The following is a 13916-nucleotide window of genomic DNA, read 5'->3' as shown; positions in this document are numbered from 1 at the left end:
GGAGAGGCTAAGGAACTTGAATCTGTTCAGCCTCCACAAGAGAAGGCTGAGGGGGGATCTAGCGGCCTGTTACAAACTAGTCAGAGGGGACCATCAGGTATTGGGGGAGTCCCTGTTCCCCCAAACACTGTCAAGAGTGACTAGAAATAACGGTCACAAGCTGGCAGAGGGTATATTCAGACTAGACATCAGGAGGTGCTACTTCACAGTCAGGGCGGCTAGGATCTGGAACCAACTTCCAAGCGAAGTGGTGCTGGCTCCTACCCTGGGGGGTCTTTAACAGGAGGTTAGATGAATACCTTGCTGGGGTCATTTGACCCCAGTACTTTTTCCTGCCGTAGCAGGGGGTCGGACTTGATGATCTGCTCAGGTCCCTTCCGACCCTACCAACTATGAAAATTCTCAATTAACTACAGGCCAGGCGCATCTAATGGAGTGGCCGATTTTTTGTCATGATGTGAGGAGCCTCTGAAGACGTGTAAAAGAATGAGTGTTGACAGCCAGAGGATGATGAATAAGAGTAGCAATAGAGATGCCACCTTAAGAAGGCCACAAGGTGACTTAATTGGGTATGTGGCAATGACAAGATAAATGCATTTAAAAATGACTTACGGGAAGCGTGCAGGAAGCTGTGGCTTAGAGGCGAGCGAGTTGGGTCAGCGCTGATGATAGAAACCCCACCACCAGCGCCAGCACACTTTATAAGCACCTGCCAGCTTCAGTTGGCAGGGAGGAACACAAGCGACCAGATAAAAGATGCTTGTGAGCCTATAACAGGGGGACCAGAATTTAAAACCCAGAGCCACGGAGAGCAGCGTTCTGGCACGGAGTGCCCTGAGAGGACAACAGCATGGACGGATACACACATGAAGTTAGGTGCCTAGGAAGACCAGGTGTTATGATCACCACCATAACACCTGCATGGAAAGGGGTGGAGTATAGGGGAGGTGGAGTCCCACAGAAGACTCTCAGACATTATGACCTGCACTGGTCTCAACAAACCCTATATGATCAGGTACCACCTCCTGGTTGGTGCTGGATTTATGACCCAGATACCTTGTTCCAGGCAGACCCAAACCCTCAGAAAGACCATGACTTCTCCATTTAATAATAGGTGAATTTTATTGATACAGTGATAGCAGATAAGAATAATGTAGGAAAGGCAAACAAAATAACTTCCCCAATTCTATGTCTACCAGTTCTAGGGCTGTCACAGAAGGAAGGTATGTCTGGCCAGTATGCAAGCTTCACTCTCAGGTTCTCACTTGAATGTCAGATGTCAGCAGCCTGGAGGTCGAGGGCTGAGGCCCACTCCCCCAGTGGGGTAGGTGAGACGGGCTGGTGGTGTGCTCTCTGCCCATGGTGGCCTCGGGTTCCCTCCTTAGGATCCTTTGCTACTCTGAAATCCCTCCTTTTGTATTCTTTCTGCCCTCTGATGACTCTTCATCCTGGGCTTTGTTGATTGGTTTTCCTGTGGTCATCATACTGTCCATGTTCTGTTCTGTAAACATATTCATTTGTTTTCCACAAATCCATCACATGCACCATCTTAATTTGGTTATTTATTAGTGTTTTCCTAATTTGGTCTGTTCACCAAAACCAGAGATTCCCAAGGCCTCTGCAGTTGAGCACTGTGACCTAATGCCATCTTATCTTATGTTATGGAACAGTGTGGTACATGTCTTCAATTTCCCAGCCTGTGTGTCTGCCTACTCCAAAAAGAGTGGGCCATGAAGGAAACTTTGTCACAAACAGGCTTTTAGAAACAAATTAACCCTTCCCTTTGCCCTGGGCCATTATTCTAATGCGTATCTACTTTACCTACAAGCCATTTCCTGAAAGCAAACCTCTAAATACCATTTTCTAGCCATCACTCCTGATATCCTTTATAGTTACACCAAGTCATGGTGGGAGAGATACAAAAATAGAGGAATAAGACACCTGTTGAGCATGCAGCATCCGGGCCCCAACCCGGTGTGGCTGCTCAGCCCACATCCATCTACAAGTGGTGCATTGGCTGGGAAACTACAGGACTTGGACAACAACAGTCCTAACCCATGGGCCATGAAAGAAAATCATGGAAGGCACACCCTTTGGTGCAGCTGGGTCTACAGGTCCTAGGCCACAGCCTCAGGAAACCATATTGCAGCTGTTCCAAGAGCTGGTTCATGCCCATGGTGCTTTGTTTTTGTGCCAGCAAGACCTGGCAGAGAAATTAGCTGAGATGCAGGCTATAAATGCCCACGGTCACGGAGAGCCTCGGATGACAAAAATGACAAAAGAAGATTATACCAAGGCATACCTTGAGTCTTTCTAGGGAACTACCTCAGCAGCAGGGTGGGCACCAGCAGATGGATTATCTAGGACACTTGCTGACTAGCCATGCTCAAGCCACATATTGGGCCCTGTTGTGGCTGCATTATATTGCCTTGAGGTTTTCCTCGAACACTATCTCATTCTTTTTCACCCAGAACTGTAAATGAGAGAGAAAACCCTGGATGCTGGCCCAAATGCTCAAGGATGCTGTGGTAAAATGGTTTAAATCTGAGGAGACTCCTCCTCTCAGGATGTTTGACATGGTGGTGCTTGAGCTGTTCATTTGGGATCATGAGGAGCAAACCCAGAAGTGGGTGAAACAGCATTAACCAGGCACGCTAGATGATGCGGTTAAGTGTGACCAATCACACTTGGCTGATGCATTTGCAGAGGTGGATGAAGAGACACCCAGAGAATTTGGTATGAGAGCAGAGACCCAATCTAATGTGCCCTCAGGATGGAGAGAATTTAAGGATGTTAAGCGCAGAGTGGCATATCAAGAAGATAGGTGCACTTGGTGTGGACTGTCCAGGCACCCTATATGGAAAAGCTCTGGGAGTTTCACAGGTCACAACTTAGGGCATGACCCATCCCACAGACAACCTGAAGCCAAACCTACTGACACTGAACAGGAACAAATGGACTTCACTTTTGGGCATGCATGCCTTGGATGGACACACCCATGATCCATCATGAACATACATATGGGTGGATGAACAATTACCATGATGATAGACAGTGGGTGTGCACAGTCCATGATATATGCTGGTGCCCTACAGCCTCACCTGGGGACTCCTGTCAGCAAGACAACTGTAGTCTGAATGCACAGAATACCTATGACATATGAGGGCGGAGGCTTCGGGTCATGATAACAGGTAGAACACACAAGATGCCTATCGAGATTTCTAATGACCTCCCATGCCCTATGATACTAAGGTGGGATTGGTCACACTTCCAGGATGTCTCAGCACACCCTGAAACAAGCAGCAGCAGCTAGCTGTGAGATCACAGAGGTGAGCCATCAAGCAGAAGGACTAGTGGGGGAAACAGCCTCAGGAGAAGAGGAGGACCTCGAGACGCCACAGATAGATATCAAAGAGCTGATGGAGTCTGACTTATTCTGAGAGGACCGGATGGATGAATTGGCCTTTTGCCACATGTATAGCAAAGTACTGGTCTGGTGCAATGAAGAGTTGCTGCAACTGCAGAAGACAAGCCAAGTTCCTCAGTTCGAGATAAGAAATGATCTTGTTTACAGAATAGATAAAGGGAAAGAAGACCAAAAAGACACTGCCCAGCTTCTAGTGCCCCAGAGGTACCAGAAATGATTAATACAGCTAGCTCATGATGGACCCTTGGGTGGGCATCTTGGCTGTGATAAGATGGGGGCATGCCTGATATGGAGATTTTATTGGCCGGGGTTACACAAGGAGGTTGGGTGGTACTGTGAGACTTGCCCGATCTGTCAAAAAGCCTCCGCAGAGAAGCCTCCAGTAGTCCCCTTGATCATGGGCAACTGGTGCCTCCTGGTACTGGGGGGGCACCAGCAGTTGATCGCCAACTGTGGGCAGGAGTCCCCTAGTGGGCAATAACTGCCGCCAGCAGCAAAACCTAAAGTGTTGGCGGCAAACCCAGAAATGCCGCCAGCTCTTCTCTCAGTGCCCCCACAATCTCAGCGGGGCACCAGCCGTCGCCCCCCACTTCCTGGCTGGCAAGGGCCAATCTCGGGGGGGCACATGCCCCCCACCCCCTGCCCCTGCATCGCCTATGCCCTTGATAGTGATGCCTGTTATTGGGAAGCCATTTGACAGAATAGCTTTAGACATCACCGGACCCCTACCTAAATGCAGTGTGGGCTATCAATATATATTAATAATCATGGACTATGTAACGTGGTTCCCTGGGGCCATCCCACTGAGGTCTGAAATGGCCCCCAGAATAGCCGATGCACTGCATAAACGAATAGCCAGGGTGGGCATCCCTAAAGAAATTATAACTGACCAAGGAACAAATTTTTATGGCCAGAGAGTGTGCAATACCTTACAGATAAGGCACCTGCACACCTCCATATACCACCCCCAAAACTGATGGCCTGGTCGAGTGGTTCAACCGAACTATGAAGGCCAAGCTTAGGAATGTATTCAGGGGGATTGAAAACAATGAGAGCAAATGCTGCCATCATTAATATTTGTCATATGGGAGGCACCTCAGGCCTGTACCAGATGTTCACTTTTTGAATTGGTGTAAGGATATCAGCCCATGGGCCTGCTGGACATCATAAAGGAAGGCTGGGAACAACAGCAAGCCCTAGGGGCCCAAATCCCTGCATGCCTCACAGACCTTTGGCAAAGGTTATGCAGCATTCAACAAAAAGTGAAGGAAAACCTCTGAAGAGGCCAGACTAGGGAAAAAACCTACTATGACCGCAGGGCTTGAGAAGACACATTTAAAGTGGAAGACAAGGTCCTGATATTACTACCCAACCAGAATAGTCAGCTTCTATCTAGGTGGCAGGGCCTCTTTGAGGTATCATGCCAAGTCGGGCCTATAGATTATGAAGTTATCTGACCAGGGCACAGACCACCCCAACATATATTTCATATAAATCTACTAAAAGAGTGGCAGGATTTGGAGAGCTTCCTAATAACCCCTTTCCCAGATAGCCAGGAGTTAGCACTACCACCAGAGGAGCCTGGCCTCACAGAAGGGCCTATGCTCAGTAAACAGCTCGATGCCACACAACAGTGGCAATTATGAGGGTTAACATGAGAGTACCGCAACATATTCTGCACAGAACCTGGACATGCAAAGGGCTTGGTGCATAAAATTACAACTTCTCCAGGTTGTGTGGTCAGAGAGACGTGGTGGTAGGTCCCTCCACACTTACACAGGTCTATTAAACAGGAATTATGAAAGATGCTAGGCAAGGGGATTATTAGAGAGTCAAGAAGCCAGTGGTGAAGCCCCCTAGTGATCATCCCTAAAAAGGAAGGGCCCCTATGCCTATGTATAGATTTTAGAAAGGTCAACACGTTGGCTATATATCTACCTTGGTTAGTCCATAAGGTGCAAATCTACCATGCCTTTCACAAGATAAACCCAGAAATTTCAAATAGGTATTAATGTAATTCTGAACTGTTGTGGTCTTTCTGAGTTCTTTGCACAGAATTGCTCTATTATTTTTCTGTAGTCAAAAAAAGAGTGAAAGCTAAGAGCTGGCATTCTCTGAGGGGTGTCTTGAGCCTAAAAAGGTTGAGAACCACTGGTGTAGGGTAACAGTATCAAGGAAATCAAGAGTGAATTTGAAAAGTAACAAGTTAACTAAAAATTGAGTGAGATTCACTAAAACTGTGCATATCTCAAGGAGTTAATTTCTGTTCACAATGGGCCCAGAGAAAATTCTCCCATCAAAAGAATAGTTGTGACAGGGAGGTGGAAAGCAAATTGTATTTCCCTTCTTAGTCACATCCACTGTAGGAGGAGGAACTGTTTTTTTCAGATTACAAAACCACAAGCTTAAAAAACAACTATTTGGCAAATGCAAAGTCAGACTCAGTGTCTTCCCACCCATCTGTCGAATTCTGTTCTCTCACTTCCGGACTTCCTTTCTCCATCTGTTAAACCCCTCTCTATTTCTTATCAGCTCTCACTGTGATGAGCAACAAAAAAAGCTTAATGTCCCTGTTTTTATTCCTCTTATTTCTTCCCTATTTGATCTGGTTTCATGTTATTAGCCAACTATTTCCCTGTCATTACTGTAGCAGGACAATGGGAGTACCCTCTTCACCCTTGGTTTTTTACCTATGCCGTGTTATAGGGTATTTTTGGTGCTTGGTAACTAAGTGTGCATGAAGGTTTGAAATGGAAATTTTGGATATTCCTTGGCTGCCTGCAAAAAATGGGAGACTAGATTCAGTGGCCCAGGAGGCCCCCACCATGCACTTTTATTCGTTTTTCATTCGCCACTTTGTCCTAAGAAGGATCTCACTGGATCAGAAAGGAATTAATCAGTTTCCATATCCTTCACCCCTGGACTTCAAGTCACAGTACACAATAAAGAATACCTCTTTTCAGTCAGGGCAGTGTGTATCATATGCTGGTGAGAAATGAACCTGTGTCTGGGATGGTTAGGAATAGTGAATCCTACATTTGTGCAGGGGTTGCCATACATCTGGGTTTTCCTGGACATGTTCTCTTTTTGGGTCCTCCCATCTCCATCTGGGTGGTTTTTTTTAAATATCAACAAATGTCTAGGATTTTGCTCTACCTCTGCTCATCATCAAAGTTTTTCCTGGCACTTCCAGGCTTACCCAGGCAAGGAGTTGCTTGGGGCTGGTGGAAGGCAGGGGAGGTGCCTGCCCCTCTAGCAGGGGAGGGGCATGGGGGGGTTGTTTGGGGGCAACAGGGCTGGAGGTGTAGGGGGCTGCAGGTCAGGAGTGAAGGGAACTGGCGGGGCTGAGGAGAGCTATGGCTTGGGAGTGAGGGGAACCAGGGAGCTGGAGACTGTGGGTTGGGAGCACAGGGCACAGGCATGGCCTGTCGGTCAGGGATGAGGGGTATCAGCAGGGGCAGAGGAGCTGTGGGTTGGGAGTGAGGGCAGGGGCAGGGCATGGGCATATCACTGCCTCCCCATCATATTACCCTCCCCCCCAACAAGTGTCCTCTTTTTTTAAACTAGTAGTATGGGAACCCTAGGTTGGACCAGATGACCTTGAGGTCCTTTTCAACCCTATGATTCTGTTCAAGCCAAACAGCTGAATTTACAGATGTATGAAATGTCATAGACCAAGACTAGGCTGCCATAAAAGGAGTTATGCTGCAAGGCTGGGGGTGGTGGGAGATGAGGTTCAAATTCTAGACCAAAATGAAAGTGGGATCCCTTTGATTTAGCCAGTGTGTGATACTCCTGGTCCTGAAGGGTGCCTGTAGATGTGCCAGGAGGTTACTCAGATGCACTGTAATTAGTGCATCAGAACAGACTCAATTAACTGAGTCTGCTGTAGTGTGCTAATTAGCATGCTCCAGCCACTCTCTGTGTCATGTATCAGTGTCCCTGCCCTTCAAAATGGCAGCAGAGGCATGTTAAAGCTTGTCAAATGAGCTTTAGTTAAAGCACTCCTGCTGCCATTTTGAAGTGCAGGGATCCTGATACATGAGAGACTGCAGCAGGAACTTTAATTACAGTGGCTCTCGGAGCTATGAGGTGCCCCCACCCACTCCCAGAGCATATGTAAAAATTGCCCAAAGAGCTGAGTCCAAACTAGCTAAGAAGAAAAAATGTGGGAAGTGAAACAGAGAAAAGAAGTGACTTTGCTAAAATGTGTATTTGTGGATTGTTTATTATAAGGCACTCTGAGCCTTTTGAAAAGGACAGGATATAAATTTATTAAATAAATAAAAGCTTCATTAAGCCTCAGCTCTTGATTAATACTACCAAGTTCTGCTGGCATAGCTACATCAACACAGGTTTTACAACACAGGTGTAAAAAGATCACACCTGGAACTTATGTGGTTCTTCCAGCACAACCCCAGGCATGGATGCAGCTCTGATGGCAGAAATCTTCTCGCAGGAGAAGTTCATTCTAGTACCGACACCAGCCAACAGTGGCAGGTGCTTGATAGGGAAGCCTACCCAGGAGGACCTTGCTGCTCCTTACTGCCGGGGGTGCCATGCTGCTTCAGAGGCTTTATCATCTTGTAACGGGTTGCTGCCTCAGAGCCTTTTCCACCAGGCTTTTATCCCTTTCCTGAGTGTCTCTTAGTCAGCCTCTGTAATATGCAGTCGTTTAACCTGATGGCTTCTGCTGCCTGTACCATCTCTCTGTATGCCCGTCATATACAGCCCTTTTACCAAAATAAAGCAGCAAACAAAAAAAAACCCAACGATGCTGAGAAGGATCTCCTGTGGCTTCCACCTTCCCAACACAGGCTTGCCCACTTCATAGCCCAGAAGTCCCCTTGTCTCTAGCGCTTCTCCTTCACACACCCTAGTTCTGCCTGGTGGAGCTTTTGCTTTCCAGTGAACCATGCCCCTATTAGTTTTCTCATAGCTGCAGCCCTTCAACCAGGCTAGCTGCCTTCTGTACACGAGATACTATTGTGTAGTGGTTACTGCACATTTAGTAATTGTATATAGACAAGTACTAAATACATGTGCAGTAACCAGAATGTAACAGGAGTAGGGTGCTCTCCTGTTTGGGCAGCCTGTTTCCCTCTTTCCTGCCATGTCTTGATGCTTAGATGGAAAAATGTAGTGTGGGAGGCTGCCTTGCCTATATGGCCTTAGTAGCTGTGGCTCGAAGTACACAGCTTCACCTTCCCCTACGCTGTGTCTAACTCCACCCTCAGATCTTAATGGCCCTGGTTGACTAATGAAGTTCTCAGTTGGGATTCACTGTATTTTTATTCACACTTTGAATTTGGGTGCTCAGTTTGGAATAATTGCCAATCTTTAGCTTTCTTACTTAAATTATAATAATAAAAAACCAAAATAATAACTCAAAGCAAGGAGTCAGTATTTGCTAACCAATTTGCCTTCTACTGGAGACTTTTGTTTACAATCCATGTTGCAATAAACCTAAAGTCACTTGGTCGCACTTAACCAGCTTGTATTTTTCCAGCCCAGTCTCTGTTCCCATTACAGATGCTTTCCCACACTGTTAAGTCCAACCCTGTCTCTGTCAGTGATCAGGTTGTTTTGCTGTATGAGACGGACCCCCCCGCACAGTCACAGTCCTCCCCGCCTGGGTTCTTCACCACCCAGGGTGTGTTTCACCTTTTGACAGAAGTCTGACTCTTTACTTACAGTTCCTTTTTGAAACTGTCTTTCTCTCTCTCCCTTTTCTCCTGCAGGGCCGGGCAATCTCTGCCTTCCAGCATTTGAGAGACCAAAGAAACCAGTCTCAGTGCTGTCCTCCAGGATGGCTGCTTCAGCATCTGTCCGCCCACGTCTCCCTGCCATCCCGTGTAAATTACTGTGCCCAGTCTTGGTCCCTTTCCCAGGGTCACTCTCTCTCCCTCTGTAGCTTGAAGTCCCTTTTCTCCCCGCCCCCGAAGTCCTGGCATACTTTCCCCGCCCCCCGCTTGTTTACCACGTTACTCCCCCACACCCTCCCTAAAAGTCCCATATTCCCTTTTATTTGAACCTCACCACTGGATTCCCAGTGTTGGCTCCTCTGCAGGACAAGCATAGCAAAGTCCAACTCTCTGTTACCTACCTCCCCCACTACTGTGGAGTCTATCTCCAGTTCTTGTCCTACTGTTCATTTGGTCACCTAATTTCTTTTCTCCTTCATTTATCATCTTTTTTTCAAGCATATCTGTTTCCTCCATACTTCAATATAAGAAATCAGTGGGGTTGTTTAGTTTTCCTGCTCTGTGTTCAACTGAAAAACAAAAAGGTTGGAGGGCCAGGGTCCATCTCATCAGCCAGTTCTTGGTCTTCATAGATTGAAGCCATTTTAATGGTGCATAGTCGATCACTAAGATAACCTCCGGCCCAGCAGATAATACCTAAATAGATTGATGCTCCACTTAATTGTTAAACATTCTCTCTCAATTGTAGAATATCGACTGACCCTGTCAATTTCCAGCTAGCATAAGCTATTGATTTTTCTAGATCATCTACTTTCTGAGCTAGCACTGCCTCTAGAGCTCAGCTAGAGACATCAGTTTGTAGTATAAAAGTCTTGGAAAAATCTGGGGTATGTAGCACTGGGTTACTACACAAGGCCTCCTTAAGCTGCTGAAAGGCCCTTACTGCTTCTGGAGACCAGTGGATGTCTCCCCTTTTCCCTCTTGTTAAGTCAGTTAAGGGCTAGAATAAACAACAGAGCAGCCTGCAGGTGGCTGCATTCCCAATCAGGAGTCACGTGGCTAGCAGGAGGCCACCTGATTGGGAAGTGGGACCAGCTGCCTGATATAAGAGCAGGACCTGAGTAATAGGGCCTGCAGTTTGCTGCAAGCAGCCAGAGGGGGAACATTGCCTGGCTTGAGCTGCTGCTCACATAACATTCTTGCAGGTATAGGGCAGAAACTATGGGGATGGTGGAGGTTCCTGGTCCTGGGGCATGACCTAAAAGCACACCCTGCTGGGGTAAGATGGCATGGTGGGGCTGCCTGCAGTGGGGTGGTCCCCAGGAAATGCCACACCAGTTGCCTCCTTAGTGAAAGGTGAATATGTGGTGCCTTATATCCTCAGCCCCCACAACCTGGTGGGTAACCTAGCAAGGAAGTTGCAGGACCAAGAGGGTCCAGAGTGGGGCAAGGAGCCCAGAGTTTGTGGAAAGGGCATGGAGCCTAATGAGAGGCATGGAGTCTACTGAGAGGGAGCGAGCCCAGAGGCAAGGAGCCTAGAGTGTGTGTGAGGGACATGGAGCCTAATAATGAGGGGCAGGGAGCCTGGTGAGAGGCAAGGAGCCCAGCAGCAAGGAGCCTAGAGTGTGTATGAGGGGCAAGGAGTCCCAGTATGAGTGAGAAGCACGGAACCCAGTGAGTGAGGCCAAAGTTAAGGGCTGGATGCCACCTGCAAGGCATGGGACATGGTATAGATTCATAGACATTAGGGATGGAAGGGACCTCGGAAGATCGAGTCCAGCCCCCCACCCCAGGGGCAGGAAGTCAGCTGGGGTCATAGGAAACCAGCAAGATAAACATCCAAATGTCTCTTGAAGGCGTTCAAAGTGGGTGCTTGAACAACCTCTGGCGGCAGTCTATTCCAAACCTCGGGGGGCTTGGACAGTAAAGACGTTCTTCCTTATGTCCAGCCTGAAACGGTCATGGAGGAGTTTGTGACCGTTCGATCTTGTCATCCTTTGGGGTGCTCTGGTGACAGTCCCAGATCTTGGCGAGCACCTCTGATAAACTTATAGGTGGCCACCAGATCACCCCTGAGCCTGCACATTTCTAGGCTGAAAAGTCCCATAGCTCTCAGCCTCTCATCATAAGGTCTGGTTTCCTGACCTCTGCCCATGCGTATGCCCCTCCTGTGGACTCTCAAGCTTCTCCACATCCTTTTTGAATTGTGGAGCCCAAAACTGGACGCAGTACTCCAGCTGCGGCCTCACCAAGGCCAAGTACAACGGGAGAATGATGTCCTGGGATTTGCTTGAGAAGCATCTGTGGATGTAAGCCAGCATTTTGCTTGCTTTACTAGCCGCAGCATCACATTGAAGGCTCATGTTCATTTTGTGGTCAATCATGACCCCCAAGTCCCTTTCGTCTGTAGCGCTAATCAGCGTAGCACTGTTGAGCCTATAAGCATGCTGCAGGTTTTTCCTCCCAAGGTGGAGAACCTTGCATTTTTCGGTGTTAAACACCATCAGGTTCTTGTCTGCCCATTTCCTGAGCCTTTCAAGGTCAGCCTGAATCAACCCTCGTGTCCTCAGGTGTGGATGCTTTGCCCCAAAGTTTGGTGTCGTTGGCGAACTTGGCCAGTTCACTTCTGATACCAGTGTCCACATCATTAATGAAGATGTCGAATAGTGTTGGCCCATGGACAGAGTCTTGAGGGACCCCACTGATCACAGCATACCACAACGATTGACTTCCATCAACCACCACCCTCTGGGTCCGACCACAGAGCCAATTCCCCAGCCAGCTGACCATGGTAGGGGAAGTCGGAGCCATGTATAAACGCCCTTGGCATCAGGGCATAAAATGGTCAGCCTCCCGAATTTTACATCAGTTATTTTACATTAAGTCATGGCAGACAAGACAAGGCAGACTGCCCTAGACAGGTGGGCAGGCCGGCTTTGGGCCTGGCCTTGGGATTGCCCCGTCACAACACCTCCTCCACACTGGGCATGGGAAAGGCATCAAACACTGATACCGTGTTTACTTTTCTAAAATTGATACATAACCAAATAGAGTCATCTGGTTTTGGGACTATAACTATTGGGCTGCACCATGGGCTTCTTGTTTCTTCAGTAATTCCCCATGCTAACATCTGGTCAAATTCTTTCTTAATGGGGCCATATAAGGATTGAGTGAGTCTCCTCCATTGTTCCCTAATGATACACCCCAAAGGTATAATGATTTTATGCTCAACCCCTCAGGCTACCCCCAGTTCTTCAATCAGCACATCTTGGAACTGTTCTAGTAACTCCTGGAGCTGTCTCCTTTGATTGGCATTCAGTTGCTCCCCCATTACCAATTTCTTTTACCCTTTCTTCCTGTCCCCACTTGGGCTTAATACCTCCTCCCCAGCTACTGGGTCTAACAAACATCCTTCAGAATCCACCCAGGGCTTTAGCAAATTAACATGGTAAATCTGCAGGGGTCTTCTCTATCCCAAATACTCTACTTCATAATTAACAGGTAATTACGAGTAATTTTGTAGGGCCTTTTCCATCTTGACCTTAATTTACCTGCTCCTTCTGACAGCAGTATCAACACCTTATCACCCTCTCTAAAGTCCCAGGTCTTAGCCCTACAATTGTATAGGTCTTTCTGACATTCTTGGCTCTGCCCGAGATTCTCCCTAGCCACTCTCCTTATTTTTTCTATTACTTCCCGTAATACTTTTACATACTGGGGTTTTTTCCCTTCGCCCAGTACTATCTCTTGCCAATCTTCTTAAACAAGGTCCAAAAGACTGCGCGGTTTGTGGCCGTAAAGTAATTCAAAAGGTGTGCACCCAGTGGATGCTTGAAGCACCTCTCTTATGTCGAACATCAATAGGGGACAATATAAATCCCATTTCTTAACATAGCCTTGGATACACATCCTTAACATTTTCTTAATCATTTGTGTTGCCAGTTAAGGCAACTAGAGGGATGCTTACTGAGGAAGCATGGTAGTCTACACCCAAGCCATCACCAAACTGCAAAGGAAAAGAGACCAGGAAGGGCTACTGACAAGTCAAACTTACCTGCAGGGTTGGAAGCAGAGATACAAGAGTGGTACATGCTGCTCCCACATCATTTTGAAAATATGTACTCCCTGTACATTGGAGGACACACAGGGAGGGACATCAAAAGGCACCCAGGTGTCAGAGGTGGCAAAAGACCACCAAGAGCTGAAGCAGGACAGAGGTGGCTACGAGAGCCTCTGTGCCCCAACCCAGAGCTGAACCCATTCTACTGAGTCAGGCAGAAAGGAGAAGAAAAGCCCTGAGCTCTGGTAAGCTGAGGAACTGGAGGCTCAGGGATTTGCCTGCAGAGAGGACTCATAAAAAAAAGACTTGGAGGAGTCCTCGCTCACAGGGGAAGGGGCATGGTGGGGCAGATCGAGGCCTCCATGGTGAGGGAGGTGGTGGGGCTGGGACAGGGGCAGGCACTGCCCAGCTGGGGTGGGGCAGGGTGCAAGGACAGAGCCATGGGAAGCTTGTCTAGAGTCACAGGGGTGGGGTGGGGGCAGGGAGGAGGTGGCTCCCGCTGCTGCATACACCCTTGGGGAAGGCATGGGGGGCATGTGCCCCCTGGATTTGTACATGTGGTGAGAACGGGCTGCCCAGGGGCTGTGCCAGCCTCTTCCCAGCAAGGGGGCTGGCTGCGCACAGGGCATACAGGGGCAGGGTGGGTGGCGGTGATGCTGTGAGCGGGGGCTATGATGAATTTTGGGGTGGCTGTAGCCCATTCTGTAACCCCCCCCCTCCCAGC

The 13916-nt window shown here is 48.1% G+C and overlaps 1 long non-coding RNA gene across 1 annotated transcript in view; it reads right to left on the bottom strand.

Annotated features, from left to right (window-relative positions):
- Positions 1-1119: 1119 nt before the first annotated feature.
- The window catches only part of LOC112549838, an 18051-nt gene continuing 5254 nt past the window's right edge, over positions 1120-13916 (bottom strand). Inside the window, exon 3 of the long non-coding RNA XR_003093390.1 lies at positions 1120-1501. This is a non-coding gene — a long non-coding RNA (uncharacterized LOC112549838). The remainder of the gene's footprint in view (positions 1502-13916) is intronic.

The sequence above is a fragment of the Alligator sinensis genome, unplaced genomic scaffold (assembly GCF_000455745.1).
Source record: "Alligator sinensis unplaced genomic scaffold, ASM45574v1 scaffold161_1, whole genome shotgun sequence".
NCBI classification, from domain to species: domain Eukaryota; kingdom Metazoa; phylum Chordata; order Crocodylia; family Alligatoridae; genus Alligator; species Alligator sinensis.
The sequence above is the reverse complement of the archived record's forward strand: the minus strand, read 5'-3'. Positions and strand labels throughout refer to the sequence as shown.